This window comes from Gossypium arboreum, chromosome 1, assembly GCF_025698485.1.
Source record: "Gossypium arboreum isolate Shixiya-1 chromosome 1, ASM2569848v2, whole genome shotgun sequence".
Taxonomy (NCBI): Eukaryota; Viridiplantae; Streptophyta; class Magnoliopsida; order Malvales; family Malvaceae; genus Gossypium; species Gossypium arboreum.
Window position 1 is genome coordinate 99,278,492 of NC_069070.1, and position 14,109 is coordinate 99,292,600.

Consider the following 14,109-nt stretch of genomic DNA (forward strand, 5'->3'; position numbering starts at 1 on the left):
ATACATATTTATGCATAAAATCTTTGATTTTTATGCATTTGCCGCATCACTTAGGACAAATGGCATAATTTCTTTTAATCTACAATTAAACTTTCACACTTTATTCAATTTGGTCCTTTTACTTAATTACTCTTAATTAAATTAAATTCACTTAATTAAACTCTAATTAACCATTCATTGTGACAGCCCTAATATGACCCTAGTCGGGAAGTGGTTTCGGGACCACAAAACCGAGTCATAAAAATAATTAGCTGTCATGTTTGATGCTTACTATATGTATATATGCATGTGTGAAAATTTCATATTTGAATTTTGCTAATTGTAGGTAAAATTTAGTAAATAGGACTTATGTGAGAAAATTTAGAAGTGTGCTAGGCAAATGTAAAGTGGCACATTAATGCATGTTATAGAAGTGAGGGGTTTGCATGTCAAATTGCCCCAAAATTGAGCTAGTGGCGGCCATGCTATGGATCATAGCATATTTTAAGCATGGTGTGCTAATGTTCATGTTGGAAAGAATAAAATAATGAGTTAGTAATATAATAAGGGGATGAAGGGTGAAGGAAAGAAAAAAAAGGGCATCACATTGTTCTTCTTAGCAGTACAAGAAGAAGAAGAAAGAAGGAAAGGGTGAAAGAAACAAGTCTTTATTCTTGTTTCTTCTTGGCCGATTCTAAGAGGAGAGAGGAGCAACCATTCGGTGATTCTAAGTCATGAATAAGGTGAGAAATTCATGTTAGCTTATGGATTTTTTTAGCATATTTTGAGTTAGATGTTAAGTTCATTACATAGCCCATGACAAAATTTTTAGTTTTATGGTGTCTTGAGCATTCGGCCATGGGGAAAATGGTAGGGATAGATTGATGTTTTAAGGTTTAATAGAGTTTAAGCTACTAAATACTTAATTTTTGGTATTTATATGTGAAAGAGATGAACTTGAAATTTTGAATTTACATGAATAAATCTTTTGGTTTGTCTTAGTATTAAATTGAAGGGAATGCCGTAGGTGCTTGAATGTACTAACTAGATATTGTTTTATATACATCTCTCAATAGGTTCGGCTTTGTGCATGAATTTAGGGGATTAAACCTTGAATGATGTTATGTATAGGTTTCGGCTATGAATCTTTGTGTTTAATTTCTTTATGTGTTGATGTTCAAATTGAAAAAGGGATGTTAGTTATGTTATAACATTTGCTTAATAATGAAAGGACATGAGCTTAAAGCTTGAGTAGCATTCGGTATTAGAGTAAGTTAAAATTTGTTAGAAAATAACTCCCAAGTTAGTGAATCACGAGTTGAGAAATGATTTCTCGAATGTCTAAAATAATATTCAGCCTAGGCTTGTAAACATGTCTAGTCGGTGTTAAATGTTTTAATTAGGAAAGATTATAAATTGAGTTTAGTGTTCAAGGAATATTTGGTTGGACACCTAGTGCCAAACGTGTTCAAACCCAACTTACCAAGTACATAAATATGATAATGCTATAATGGTAGACTTAATTGGATTTCGGCATTTTGAGTGATGCGTTTGACTCTTGTGTCGATTTGGGACAATATGTGTATTATGTGAAACTAAATGATGTCTATGAAATCCTAATATGCAAGGTATTAAGCTAGTATTATGTTCGATGGGGCATGAGTAGAGCATATGTATAATGCTTGAATAACTAGTTAATAAAATCATTCGCACTTAATTGTATAATATACATGTATTTAATTGAATAGCTAATTTGATAAGTTATTAAATAAGATCTATTTGTTTGAATAAAGCTCAAGAGCTAAGAGGGTCAAAATCAGATAAAGGAAAAGAAAAAGCAATCGAGTAGTCTATCCGCAACTATTCAAAATATCCCAGGTAAGTTTTAAGTGATTAAACGTTGAGTAAATTCAATCATATTAGGACATAATGAGTTGATTTAATAAGATATGATGTGGCCATGATATGTCTTAAACTCAAATGGTAAGTTCATAAGTGTTTGGACTTGAAAATTTAAGAGCAAATTGTAATAATTTGCTTAGGACAGCAGCAGTAACGTGATTTTAGAAAATCACTATAAATGGTTGGTGTGGAATTATAGGCTGAATAAAATGTGAAATCAAAGCTTAATTAGTCTAGTTTCTTATAAAAGAGACCGTGTAAGCAAATAAATTTCCTATAAAGAGATATTTAAAGTTGTGTGAGACAGTGTCAGAATGACTCCGAAATCCCCTGTTCTGTTTTTAGAAAATCATTATAATTTGTAAAAAAATGGTTATAAGATAAAATTTATATTCTTAGACTCCTTAATGAGTCTAGTTTCACATGAAATCAAATAGAACATATTTTGAGTTCTGTACAATGATAAATTTGATTCGTAGTGAAGACTGGTCAGATTAGTCAAACAGTGAAACAGGGGAAACTTTAAGAAAAATCTGGTACTGATTGGCCAAACCTAAAATTCTAGAAATTTTATGGATGGATGATATACGAGTCTATATTCAGGGAAAATTAACAGCAAGTGATTTGGAGTTTTGTAGCTCCAGTTATAAATAATTTAGTGACCATTGCTCAGGAAAACAGCTCGTAGTGAATATGTGATTCTGTTGTAAACATGGATAAAACTTGTTTTAGTTGCTCATAAGCTATTGATTAAACCCATACTTGAATTCTAATTCGTGATATTGTAAAATGATATATGAGTGTTAGATGGATCTTTGATATTAAAATTTGTGAAAGTGTATATATACGTGATAAGGCCTAATGGCCTATGTGATGAATGTGAAGGTGTATATATATGTGATAAGGCCTAATGGCCGATAAGGCCTAATGGCCGATGTGATGAATGTGAAGGTGTATATATATGTGATAAGGCCTAATGGCCGATGTGATGAATGTGAAAGTGTATATATGTGATAAGGCCTAATGGCCGATGTGATGAATGTGAAGGTGTATATATATGTGATGAGGCCTAATGGCCAATGTGATGAATGTGAAAGTGTATATATGTGATAGGGCGAGTGGCCAGCGTGATGGATGTGGAAGTGTATAAATGTGATAAGTCCCGAAGAACATTTGTGTCGATACTATATCCGGGTTAAAACCCCACGAGCTTTATGCGAGAATATTATCAGCGATTAATGACCGTGAAGCTTCGTGCTCGTACTATATCCGAGCTCTAATGACCCGATGACTACGTGTGGAGATTTTGTCCGGTAAGCCCGAACTAAAGGTTTTGCTGAAGATTCAAGTAAAGCGTAAGATTATGCGACTTCACGGTGACAATTAGTAATAAATCGTTCAATGCGTTAAGTTGGTCGGTATGTATGTTGAGATTATATTTAAGTTTGATTTAGACTAAATCACAAGGTCGTTATGTGATGCACATGTGAGTAAAGCAATAAGACTGTTCTATGATTATTGTGCATTTGGTCGATGTGGAAAGTCAGGCAAAAATATGTAATGTACCTATGACCATAAGAGGTCACCATCAAGTGAGAATTTATCTGCCTATTACATATGATGAGACGTGCATATTCGGAAAAGGGGATGGTATGCCCGAAGGAAGAGTGAAATAAAAATACGAACAACTATGTTATAATTTGATTGTTATCTGTTGACCTTTGCTTAAAACTTACTAAGCATTGTAATGCTTACTCCGTGTACTTTGTTTCCTCTGTTTTATAGATCTCATTTGGAAGCTACAGGCTCGGGGATCGTAAGCAACTAGTCACATTATCACCATCCATTGTTTGGTACTGCTACGTTTTGGAATATCTTATGGCATGTATAGAATAGACTAGTAGTGAGAGGATATTTTGGTTAATGTATAGGACTACCCTTTTGTTGTAGGTCATGTACCTTTCGGTTTTGTATAAATTTGGATAGCCATGCGAAAATGGCTTAAGTATACTTTGATCATAGCATTATAATCGTTTTGTATGTCGTTTGTCGAGAGGTATGGAAATGTTGGTAACGGTTAGACATGGGAATGGTTATTCATTATCACTTTTGGTATATGTATGACAAACTCTAGTTGATCCATGGAGGATCATGAAATAGGTAAAGTTTACCTTAAAAATAGATGCTGGTAGCAACAGTGATGTGGATGTGAAAAATCTCTAAAAATAGTAGGAATGGAATTAAATAGTGAATAAATTATTTAATCGAACCTTGATGAATCTATTTTCATAGGAAAGTAACGAAACGTTCATATGAATAGTATATTATGAGATGTTAAAGTTTTTGTGAGACAGGCCTAGAACGGTTTCTGGATCCCCTAATCTGACTTTGGAAATTAATTATAAATTAACCTAAGACATTTAGAAGTCATTCCATATATGTATAGATTCCTTTTTGAGTCTATTTTCTATAGAAACAAACAGCATCAGTATTGAAGCCCTGTACAGGGAGATATCAAAATCGTAATGCATGAAGGTCAGTGTAGTCGCACCCTGTAACAGGGGAGGTTTTAACTAATAAACTGTACTAATTGGCCCGACCAAAAATTTTAGAAAAAAATCAGTAGATGGATATATGAGTCTAGTTTCGGGGAAAAATTTCGAAACTGATTTTCGAGTTGTGGAACTCAAGTTATGATTTTTAAGGTGACAGTGACGCAGTCAGCCAGTCGTCTGGAAAATTTTTAAATGGACTGTGAGAGTAAATGAATTAAGTCGGTTAGCACCTCATGTTCGACTCCGGCAACGGTCTCGGGTACGGGGTGTTACACTCATTTTACTTCATAAATATTTTTAATAAATATTTATGAATCCGTTTTTTAGAAACAGAGACCCGAAAATATACTTTTCCGGTAACAGTAAAATTTGGGTCGTTACATACCCATTATTGTACTTGTTCTTATTCTAAAAAAAAAAAAAAGCTCACTTCATTAGTTTTGGATAGCGTTAATTCTGGCACTTGTTTGTAATTTAGTGATTTGCTTTATTTTTCTAAGTTTGGTAATTTGTTAAATTAATCTCGATTCTAACCCTCATTTTTAGCCTTTATCCACACCTTTAACCCAAACCCCATTACAACCCGGTTAAAGACCTTTTGATTTGTGTATCATCTCATTTATAGTGGTGGAGATTTGATTTTCACGCAACCCTATGGTAATAACTTTTCATGTTTGACTATTGAGTGCTTAATTATTGAACCTTAAACACTTCGAGTGATTTGAGTGAATCTTTAGTAAGGATATCAACTCTTGTCCATTTGGAATTAAAGGTGATTACTTAGATAAAGAGGGATACCTATGATTTTATGATTAAAATGCTCAACTTGGATTGTTTGAAACTTTGATGTTCTTTCAGTTGAATTCTCAATATATGATTACTTGTGGTTTACTTCGATACAGTATTGATGAAAATTATAAGTTGAGAAGAATTTATTTTAATTGTGCGTTGAGGATTTTGCTTGAGGACAAGCAATTGCTTAAGTGTGGGGATATTTGATAAACCATAAGATATACATATTTTTACCCCATGTTTAACATATTTATGGATGATTTTTCCTTAGTTTCATTGAATTCGATGCTCCTAATCCTTTAAATTTATGTTTTATACTTAGGTGAGCATAGGAAAGCAAAAAAAGCAAAAAATGGGCCAAAAAACGGACAAATCGGGCCTAATTCAGTGTTTTACACGGCCTAAGCACTTCTACACGGGTGATCTACATGCCCGTGTGTGACACACGAGTAGGCCACATACCCGTGTGTCATGGCCGTGTCGACTAAAAACCAACTCAGAATTACACACGACCTGAACATCATCACACGGGCGTGCCACACGGTCGTGTCCCTACTGAGCCCAAGTCTATATAAACACCTTAGAAGAGGATTAAAAGGGACACGCAGAGTGGAAGGCAGAAAATATTCAAGGAAAGCCATCGGAATCAGCTCAGAAGCAGGATCTACTTCAAGACTAAAGATATCCATTAAATTTCCCTAGAAGTTCTTTGGGTTTCTTTATGTTTTGTTGTTTTCCAAATTTTGAGATGTTTTCCATTATTATAAACTAAACTCCCTCAATACCTAAGGGAGATGAAACCTAAAATGAATCTTATTATTGTTTGAATTATATGATAAATACTTGTTCTTATTCTTAATTGTGAGTTCTAATTCTTGCTTTAATATTCCAGGATATTAATTCAGGTTTTTGATATGCTTATTCAATGGAGTAAAAGTCCCTGTTTAAGAGTAGATCATTCATAATTAAGCGGAGTTGCATGCAATCCTAGAGATAGGATGACATAAATTTGCTGGATTAGAGTCAAATCTAATAAGGGAATCCATAGATCGAGTTAATGCGACAATAGGGGTTTTAATTAGAAAGAGATTTCGATCAATCAACCTAGATTCAGTTGTTTTTAGTCTCGAGAGAGATAATAACATAAACTAGGGATTTCTATGGATTAAGTCAAGTGAATAAATCGTCTAATTTAGAAGTAATAAGTAACGTCTAGGTGGATTCTTCCTTGGGTATTGTCTTCTCCATCAGTTTTCTAAAAAGTATTTTCCAACTTTAATCTCTGTCGTAATCTTAGTTAATTAGATAATTAGTTTTAGTTTTAAAAACATCATTTAATTATTAGGTTAGATAATAAAAAGATAGTAATTACTAGTACTTTTAGTCCTCGTGGATACGATATTCCCGGTCTCACCATAACTATACTACTGTTCGATAGGTGCGCTTGCCTTAGTCAAATTTTGTTAGTTAGTTTAGCGACCATCACAATTATATTGAATAATATCCGTAATTGAACTGTATTGACTGGTAATGCCCTGTAATCCTGTTTCGTGGACGGATAAGGGTTAAGGGGTGTTACATTTAGTGGTATCAGAGCTATTCAAGTTTAGCCAATTCTCGAACTAAATCGAGCTCAAAATTGAGTCTATTGGTACATGCCATAGTTGAGTTAAAATCGAGTCGGGATCGGATGCTGATATATTTGTTTGTTTCTATTTTATAGTTGAAAATGTTAGATGAACATATCGATGATATTGATTACGAAATGTATACTGGAGACGAATAGTCTTATGAATTAGGTGGAAACTAAATCAGTAATATTGAGTATTAGCTCAATGAGTAATTAATTACTGAATGTTGACTTATGAAATAATAGAGAAAGAGATAATACATAATTATTTAGAATTATGACTGATGCTTTTTAGTGAGTAGAAGAAATTATATCTGCTACGACATCTACCCTTCCTGTTTCCCAATCGGTTCTCGAAGTGTTTCAAGGTATAGAACTTGTCTGAATGAGTAAGTTATCTATTACTAATATTCCGTATATTTAGTGTGGAAGAATTGAGAATTACAGTTGAAAATGATCTTGAAAGAACTAAAATTTGGATAGAGAATATTATCAGAATTGTAAATGAATTGTTCTATTTACCGATTAAATGTTAGAAAGATATGATATTTCTATTAAAAGATTCAGCTTACCAGTGGTGGAAAATATTGATTTATGTTGTGATTAAGAAAGGGTCATTTGGAAATTTCCAAAATGAGTTCTGAAAGAAATATATATATCAGTCAGAGATTTCTTGATCAGAAATGTAAAGAATTTAAACAGAGTCATATGACTGTAGCTGTGTATGAAGGGAATTTGTTTGATTGAATACATATATCAGAGGGTGTATTCCGACAGAAACTGTAAGGTACAAATGGTTTGAAGATGGTTGAAATGAAGACATAAAGCCGAAGAATGTAGAATAAGAAGTAAAATATGTGTTGGATATGATCCTTTTGATTATTATCTTAATGATTGCTTGAAGAAAGTTGAAAAAAGATATTATTCAAATTTCAAGATTGAGTAATATAGTTATCAGAGGTAGATCACCTTGTAACCTGAAAATACGAATGATAGTCGAGGTGTGACAAAGGACTTCATTGTAAAATCTGGAGAATAAACATCAGCCATGACATATGTTAATCGTATACACAGAGATATTTTTCTACTGAATGTCATTACAGGTACTTTCTTCTTTATCGATACTGATATTATTATTTTAAATTGATCTTGGTTTGACTTATTTCTATGATTTCTTAAATTTAGTATCTACTAAAGATTTGTCTGTTGAGTTCGCTAAATTTTTGGTAGAAGTATCAAATTTTCCGGATCAGTATTTATTGGTTGATAAAATTTACAAGAACTTTCTGATAATGATATTAAGGTACTCTTTTCTGATCAATTTAATGATTTTATTGTTTGATGTGATTCTTAGAATGGAATGGTTAATTCTGCACGATATTATGGTAAATTACAAGCAAAAGTATATATTATGCTGCAAAGTCAGGATGATGAAATTTTGAATCAGAGAAGATTGAATGATTTGTTTATGGTGATATTAATCATGTCAACTCAGAAATGTGCTGGAAAGGGTTATGGTACTTACTTTGCTTATGTATTGGATATTAAAATATCTTAGTCAAAGTTTAATTCAGTGGCAATTTTGATGTGCTTTTAAAAGATTTACTTGAATTATTGTTGGTTAGAGAAGCTGAATTGGCTATAGATCTTGTGCTTGAAATGATACTGAAAATATATATCTAATATCAGAGGTTTTCTGAGACTAGTCAGTTATTACCAGAAATTTGAAAAAGGACTTTTGGATGATATGGTTATTACAGAAAAATGTGGAATTGGAATGGTGTGGTAAATGTCAGCAATATTTTGATTAGTTGAAAGCTCAGTTGACTGAAGCACTAGTTCTGATTTAGTCTGAAATTCGGTAAAGAAACTTGTGATTTACAGGGATAACAGTGTTTTGATGCAAGAAAATAAATTAATGGTTTATGTTATGGAATGTTAGAATCACCTGAAAAGAATTATCTGATACATGATTCGGAAGTGGTAGCTATTGTCCTTACATTAAAAGATCAAGATATGATAATTGATTATCATCCGGGAAAGACAAATGAAGTTATGTATAGTTTGAATTGAGAGTTTTTTTTGTGTTATAAGCTATGAGCACTCGACTGTTATCAACTAAAGATGGATCAATTTTAGTTAAGATAAAAGTTAAACTGACTTCTCTACAGTAGGTCTGCAAAGCTCAGAAATGTTTATATATTAGCAAGATAAAACTAAACATCAGATATTGATACCTTCAGAACTGTTATAGTCAGTGATGATACCAGAATGGAAATAGGATAGAATTTCTATGGGTTTAAATTGGAATTATCTCTATCTGTGAAAAAGAAAGATGATATTTGAATAATCGTTGAAGGTATGGCGAAGTCTGTATATTTTATTCCAGTATGAATAAATTTCTTACTTAATAATTGTCTGAAATATAGGCTTCTGAGATGTCAGATTACATGCTATGCCAGTTTTTATTATTGAGATACATGGTTTACATTCTGATTCTAGAACAAGTACAAGAAATTTTGGATACGCGATAACAGTCTGCAGATAAGTACTAAATAACACTGTATGAAACTCTATATGATTGTGAATGTAAAACTGTACAGTATTTGATTGAATATGGTGAGAAAAAGAATATGCAGGGTTGTTTGATTTGTTAAACTGAAGAAAGTAGAAGTGATTCGAGATAGTTTAAAGACGGTATTTGATTGTCAGAAATTCTATATGGCTATTGAGTGAAAGAAAAATGATTGGGCTAGAATTGATTCGGGAAACAGGGAATACTGTGAAGAAGATTCAAAATAGACTAAAAGCAGCTTTTGAAAAACATAAATCATATATGGACTTGAAATGTCAGGATATCGAGTATTCTGCTAATGATAAGGTATTTCTTAAAGTTTCACATTGGAAGAAAACTTTGAGGTTTGGATGAAAAAGGGAAATTGAACTCTCGTTCTGTTAGGCTATGTGAAATTGTAGAAAAGTCAGATTGGTAGCGTATTGGTTGGTATTGCCTTTGAAGTTACAGAAAATTTATAAGGTTTTTCAGGATTTGGTACTCAAAAGATATAGAACAAATCTTCCATATGTTACCTCGACAAAGGATATTGAAATTTGAACTGATTCATTGTATGAAGAAGAAGAACTGACTGATATATTATATTGAAAAGTGAAGTTATAATACTGAGGAAGCAACATGGGAACCGAAAGAAACAGTGAGATCCCTGTATCCCCACCTCTTTTCCAGTAAATTTCGAGGACAAAATTTATTAAAGGGGGAGAAATGTAACAACTCGACATTTATGGTTATCGGAAAAGTGTATTTTCGGGTCTCAGTTTCTGAAAAATGGATTCATAAATATTTATTAAAAATATTTACGAAGTTAAGTGGGTAGTTACTTAGAGTTTAATGAAGTGAATTAGCTTAAATTAAGGATAATTAGATAAAGGATTAAATTGAATAAAGTGTGAAAGTTTAATTATAGAATAAAGAAAATTGAAGGGACTAAATAAGCAAATAAGCCAAAATGAGTACCAAGTGTATGGTAAAAATAAAATACATGTGTAATAAATATTATACATACATTTGTAATACATGTATGTATTTACTTATTATTTAAGTAAATATTATTATATTAATATTATTTTATATTAATCAAATAAAGTAAATTAATTAATTAATTAATTAAAAGTTGACAAATGTATTATACATATAATAACATGTGTAATACTAATATACATACAATTGTGAAATACAAGTATGTTTACTTATTATATAAGTATATAATTAAATTATATTATTATAATATATATAAAGTAAATGAAATAAAAGAAAAAGAAATAAAAAAGAAGGAAAGAAACAGAATAGCATGAAATGAAACAGAGAAGGAAGGAAGGAAAGAAAGAAAAGAAAGAAAAAAAGGGAAAATTAGGGATTTGAAGCTTTAAGCTTTAATAGCTAACATCGCACCCAAGGCATCTACGAAGAAAGGAAAAGAAAAGGTGGACAAAGAATAATTCGAGAAATTACGGTTTGTATTTCTATAATCCAAATTTAATTATTAATTTTATAGTTTAATTTAAATGTTTATGGTAAGAAAATTAAGGTAAGTGTAGTATATTTGATATTGAATTGAGTATTTGTGAAATTATAATTTATATGATATTCGAGCATTGGTATTGAATTTAAAATTGAGTTGGTAAATAATCTGAATTTTAATTATTAATTGTTATATTTTGGTTTATATGTTATTGTAAGAAATTAAGGTAAGTATTAGTAATTGTTATTGAATTGAATTTATATGGATATATGTGGTTGATATGAAAATTGAATATTGGATGTATGTTATATTTGAAAAATATATTGATTGGGAATGTGATGAAATTAATTATGAATATGTGATTATTGTGAAATTTAAATATTTGTTATTGAAAAGTAAAGTGAATTGTATTGATTTGAGAATATATGTGATTAATTGAAATATGTATTGGTTGAAAAAAATTTTGAAAGTGAAATTGAAAACCCTATTAACAGTATTCGGGCTAAGTCAGATATAATTGGCATGCCATAGGATTGGAAAGTGTTCAGGGATACTTCGACCTTGAGTCGATGATGCACTATAAGTGTCGTGCTGTTACTTCGACTTTAAGTCGATGAGGCACCTTGTGTGTTATCTTTATTCTTGTTACTCCAGATTATTCGATGAGGTACTCAGATCATACTCTTCTTATTCTTTATTTACTTGGGTTGTGTGAGGCACTATGTGCCGTACTGTACTGGTGTGATGGTTGGATCCGTGTATCCGTCAGTGTCCGAGACATGTTAATAGGGGTAAATAAAAGTACTGAATGACTGAATGTTACTGAATAATTGATCGTTACTAAATAATTGATTGCTACTAAGCAAATGATTGCTACTGAATAACAAATTGCTACTGAATAATTGAATGTTACTAAATGAAACTGATAAATTGAGTGACACTGAAAAATATTAACTGATATTGAGCTTGGATTATACGGGTTACTGAATGAAATGTAATAGTTGAATATTATTTACTGAAATTAAATAGTAAACAGAAGTGTAAGTGTGACATATGAATGGAAAATATTATTGTTTTAATTATTTGTGAATTTATTTTGAAAAGCTAATCGGGTTAATAGATGATAAAGATTGAATAAGTTATAAAGAATTTATCCATGAAATGAATAATTGAATATTTATGATCATTTTATGATTTTAAGTGTATATTATGTTATTAAGTGTTCAGATTATAGAAATACCACTGTGTTCATACTCAGCGTACGGTTTGTTTCCGTGCACAGGATAAGTTAAAGTCAGATCGTTGAATCAGCATCCCAGACCGATCCCAAACTGTAAGTGGAGAAGTATGTTCATTATTGGTAATGGCATGTACCTAGGATGTCAAAAGTGGTTATTTTTGGAAAGTTATTGTAAATGTTGTTATAAATGATAATGGTTGAGTACACAGCTTAATTAAGTTTGGTATAAAGATGCAAATTTGGAAATAATTGTAAATAGGTTTGATTAGTAAATTATCGCTAGGTTTTGTTGATAAAAATTGTGGTACCAATGAAGGTACATTGGCTAGACACTTAAGATTGTTGATTTAATATGTTTTAGATGTGTTTGATCGTAATTTGAGTAAATTAAAAGATTAGAAATTATGTTGTTTGTGGTTTATGATTTGCAAGGTTGGTAAACTTGAATTGTAAGACTCATTTTGAGTCTACACGGCCTGGCATACGGGCGTGTGTCTTGGTCGTGTGAAACTAATTTGTTCATAAGTAATAAGTTAGATAGTTATATAGGTAAAGGACACGGGCGTGTGGGTACTGTTCGATAAGAAAATTTTAAAATTTTGAGAAAAATTCGTAGAGATTTTAAATTAGTCCCGAATTGATTTTACTGTTCATATTGGACTTCGAAGGCCCATTAAAAGGACAATACATTAAATTTAGGATAAGTGTAAACAATTATATTAAATAATGTCCGTAATTAAACTGTATTGACTGGTAATGCCCAGTAATGCTGTTCTAGGGACGGATAAGGGTTAGGGGTGTTATATGTATAGCCTTAGAGGGAAGTTTAGCAGCCACCTAGGGGCCGTGGACCGGCTAGAGGTGGTAATGGTATGGACCGAGGGTAAAGAGCACCGAGGAGAAGTGCGAGTCAGACTAAGGCGAGGCAACCTGCATTTGTTTATGCTGCTCGACACCAAGAAGATAGGGATGCTCCAGATGTTATCGCCGGTACATTCTTAATTTTTGATATAACTTACACTGTTTCGATGACATAGGTTCTACACACTCCTATGTAGCTAGTTCTATTTCTAAAAACATGGGGATTTCTGTTGAGAGCACTTTTAGTGAGGTTACTATACTGAGTCCTTTGGGGCAGTCTGTTCGGTCAGTAAACTTTGTAGGAGTGTTCCGTTAGTGGTCCAAGGGGCTATTTTTTTGGCAAATCTGATGGAGTTTCCGTTTGGGGAATTTGACTTGATTCTAGGTATGGACTAGTTGGTTGAGCACCGTGTTAGGTTGGACTGCGCATCTAATAGGGTTGTTCTGAGGACTGAATATGATAAAGAAGTGGTTGTGGTAGGTGACTGCTGAGATTATCTGTCCAATGTAATCTCCGCGTTTGTGGCTGAGAAATTGGTTCGAAAAGGGTGTGAGGCGTATTTGGCTTACGTCAGTGTTTCTGTTTCTAAGGACTCTTCTATCAAAGATATCAGAACAGCGAGGGATTTTTTGGATGATTTTTTTGAGGAGTTAGTGGGTTTACCTTCTAATCGAGAAGTTGAATTCGGCATTGAGTTTTTACCGGGTACAGCTCTAATGTCCATCGTTCCCTACTGAATGGCACCAAAAGAGCTTACAGAGCTTAAGGCTCAACTTCAAGAGCTGTTGGATCGTGGTTTCATCCGCCCTAGTGTGTCTCCGTGGGGGGAACCGGCTCTGTTTGTGAAAAAAAAAGATGACACCATGAGAATGTGCATTGATTATCAGCAACTGAATAAATTGACTGTGAAGAATAAGTATCCACTTTCAAGGATCAACGATTTGTTTGATCAGTTCTGAGGGGCTTCTATGTTTTCGAAGATTGATCTTCATTCTGGGCATCATCAATTAAGAGTTAAGGAGGGGAATGTTCATAAGACTGTATTTAGGACTCGTTATAGACATTACGAGTTCCTAATTATGTTTTTTGGTTTGATGAATGCTCTGACTGCA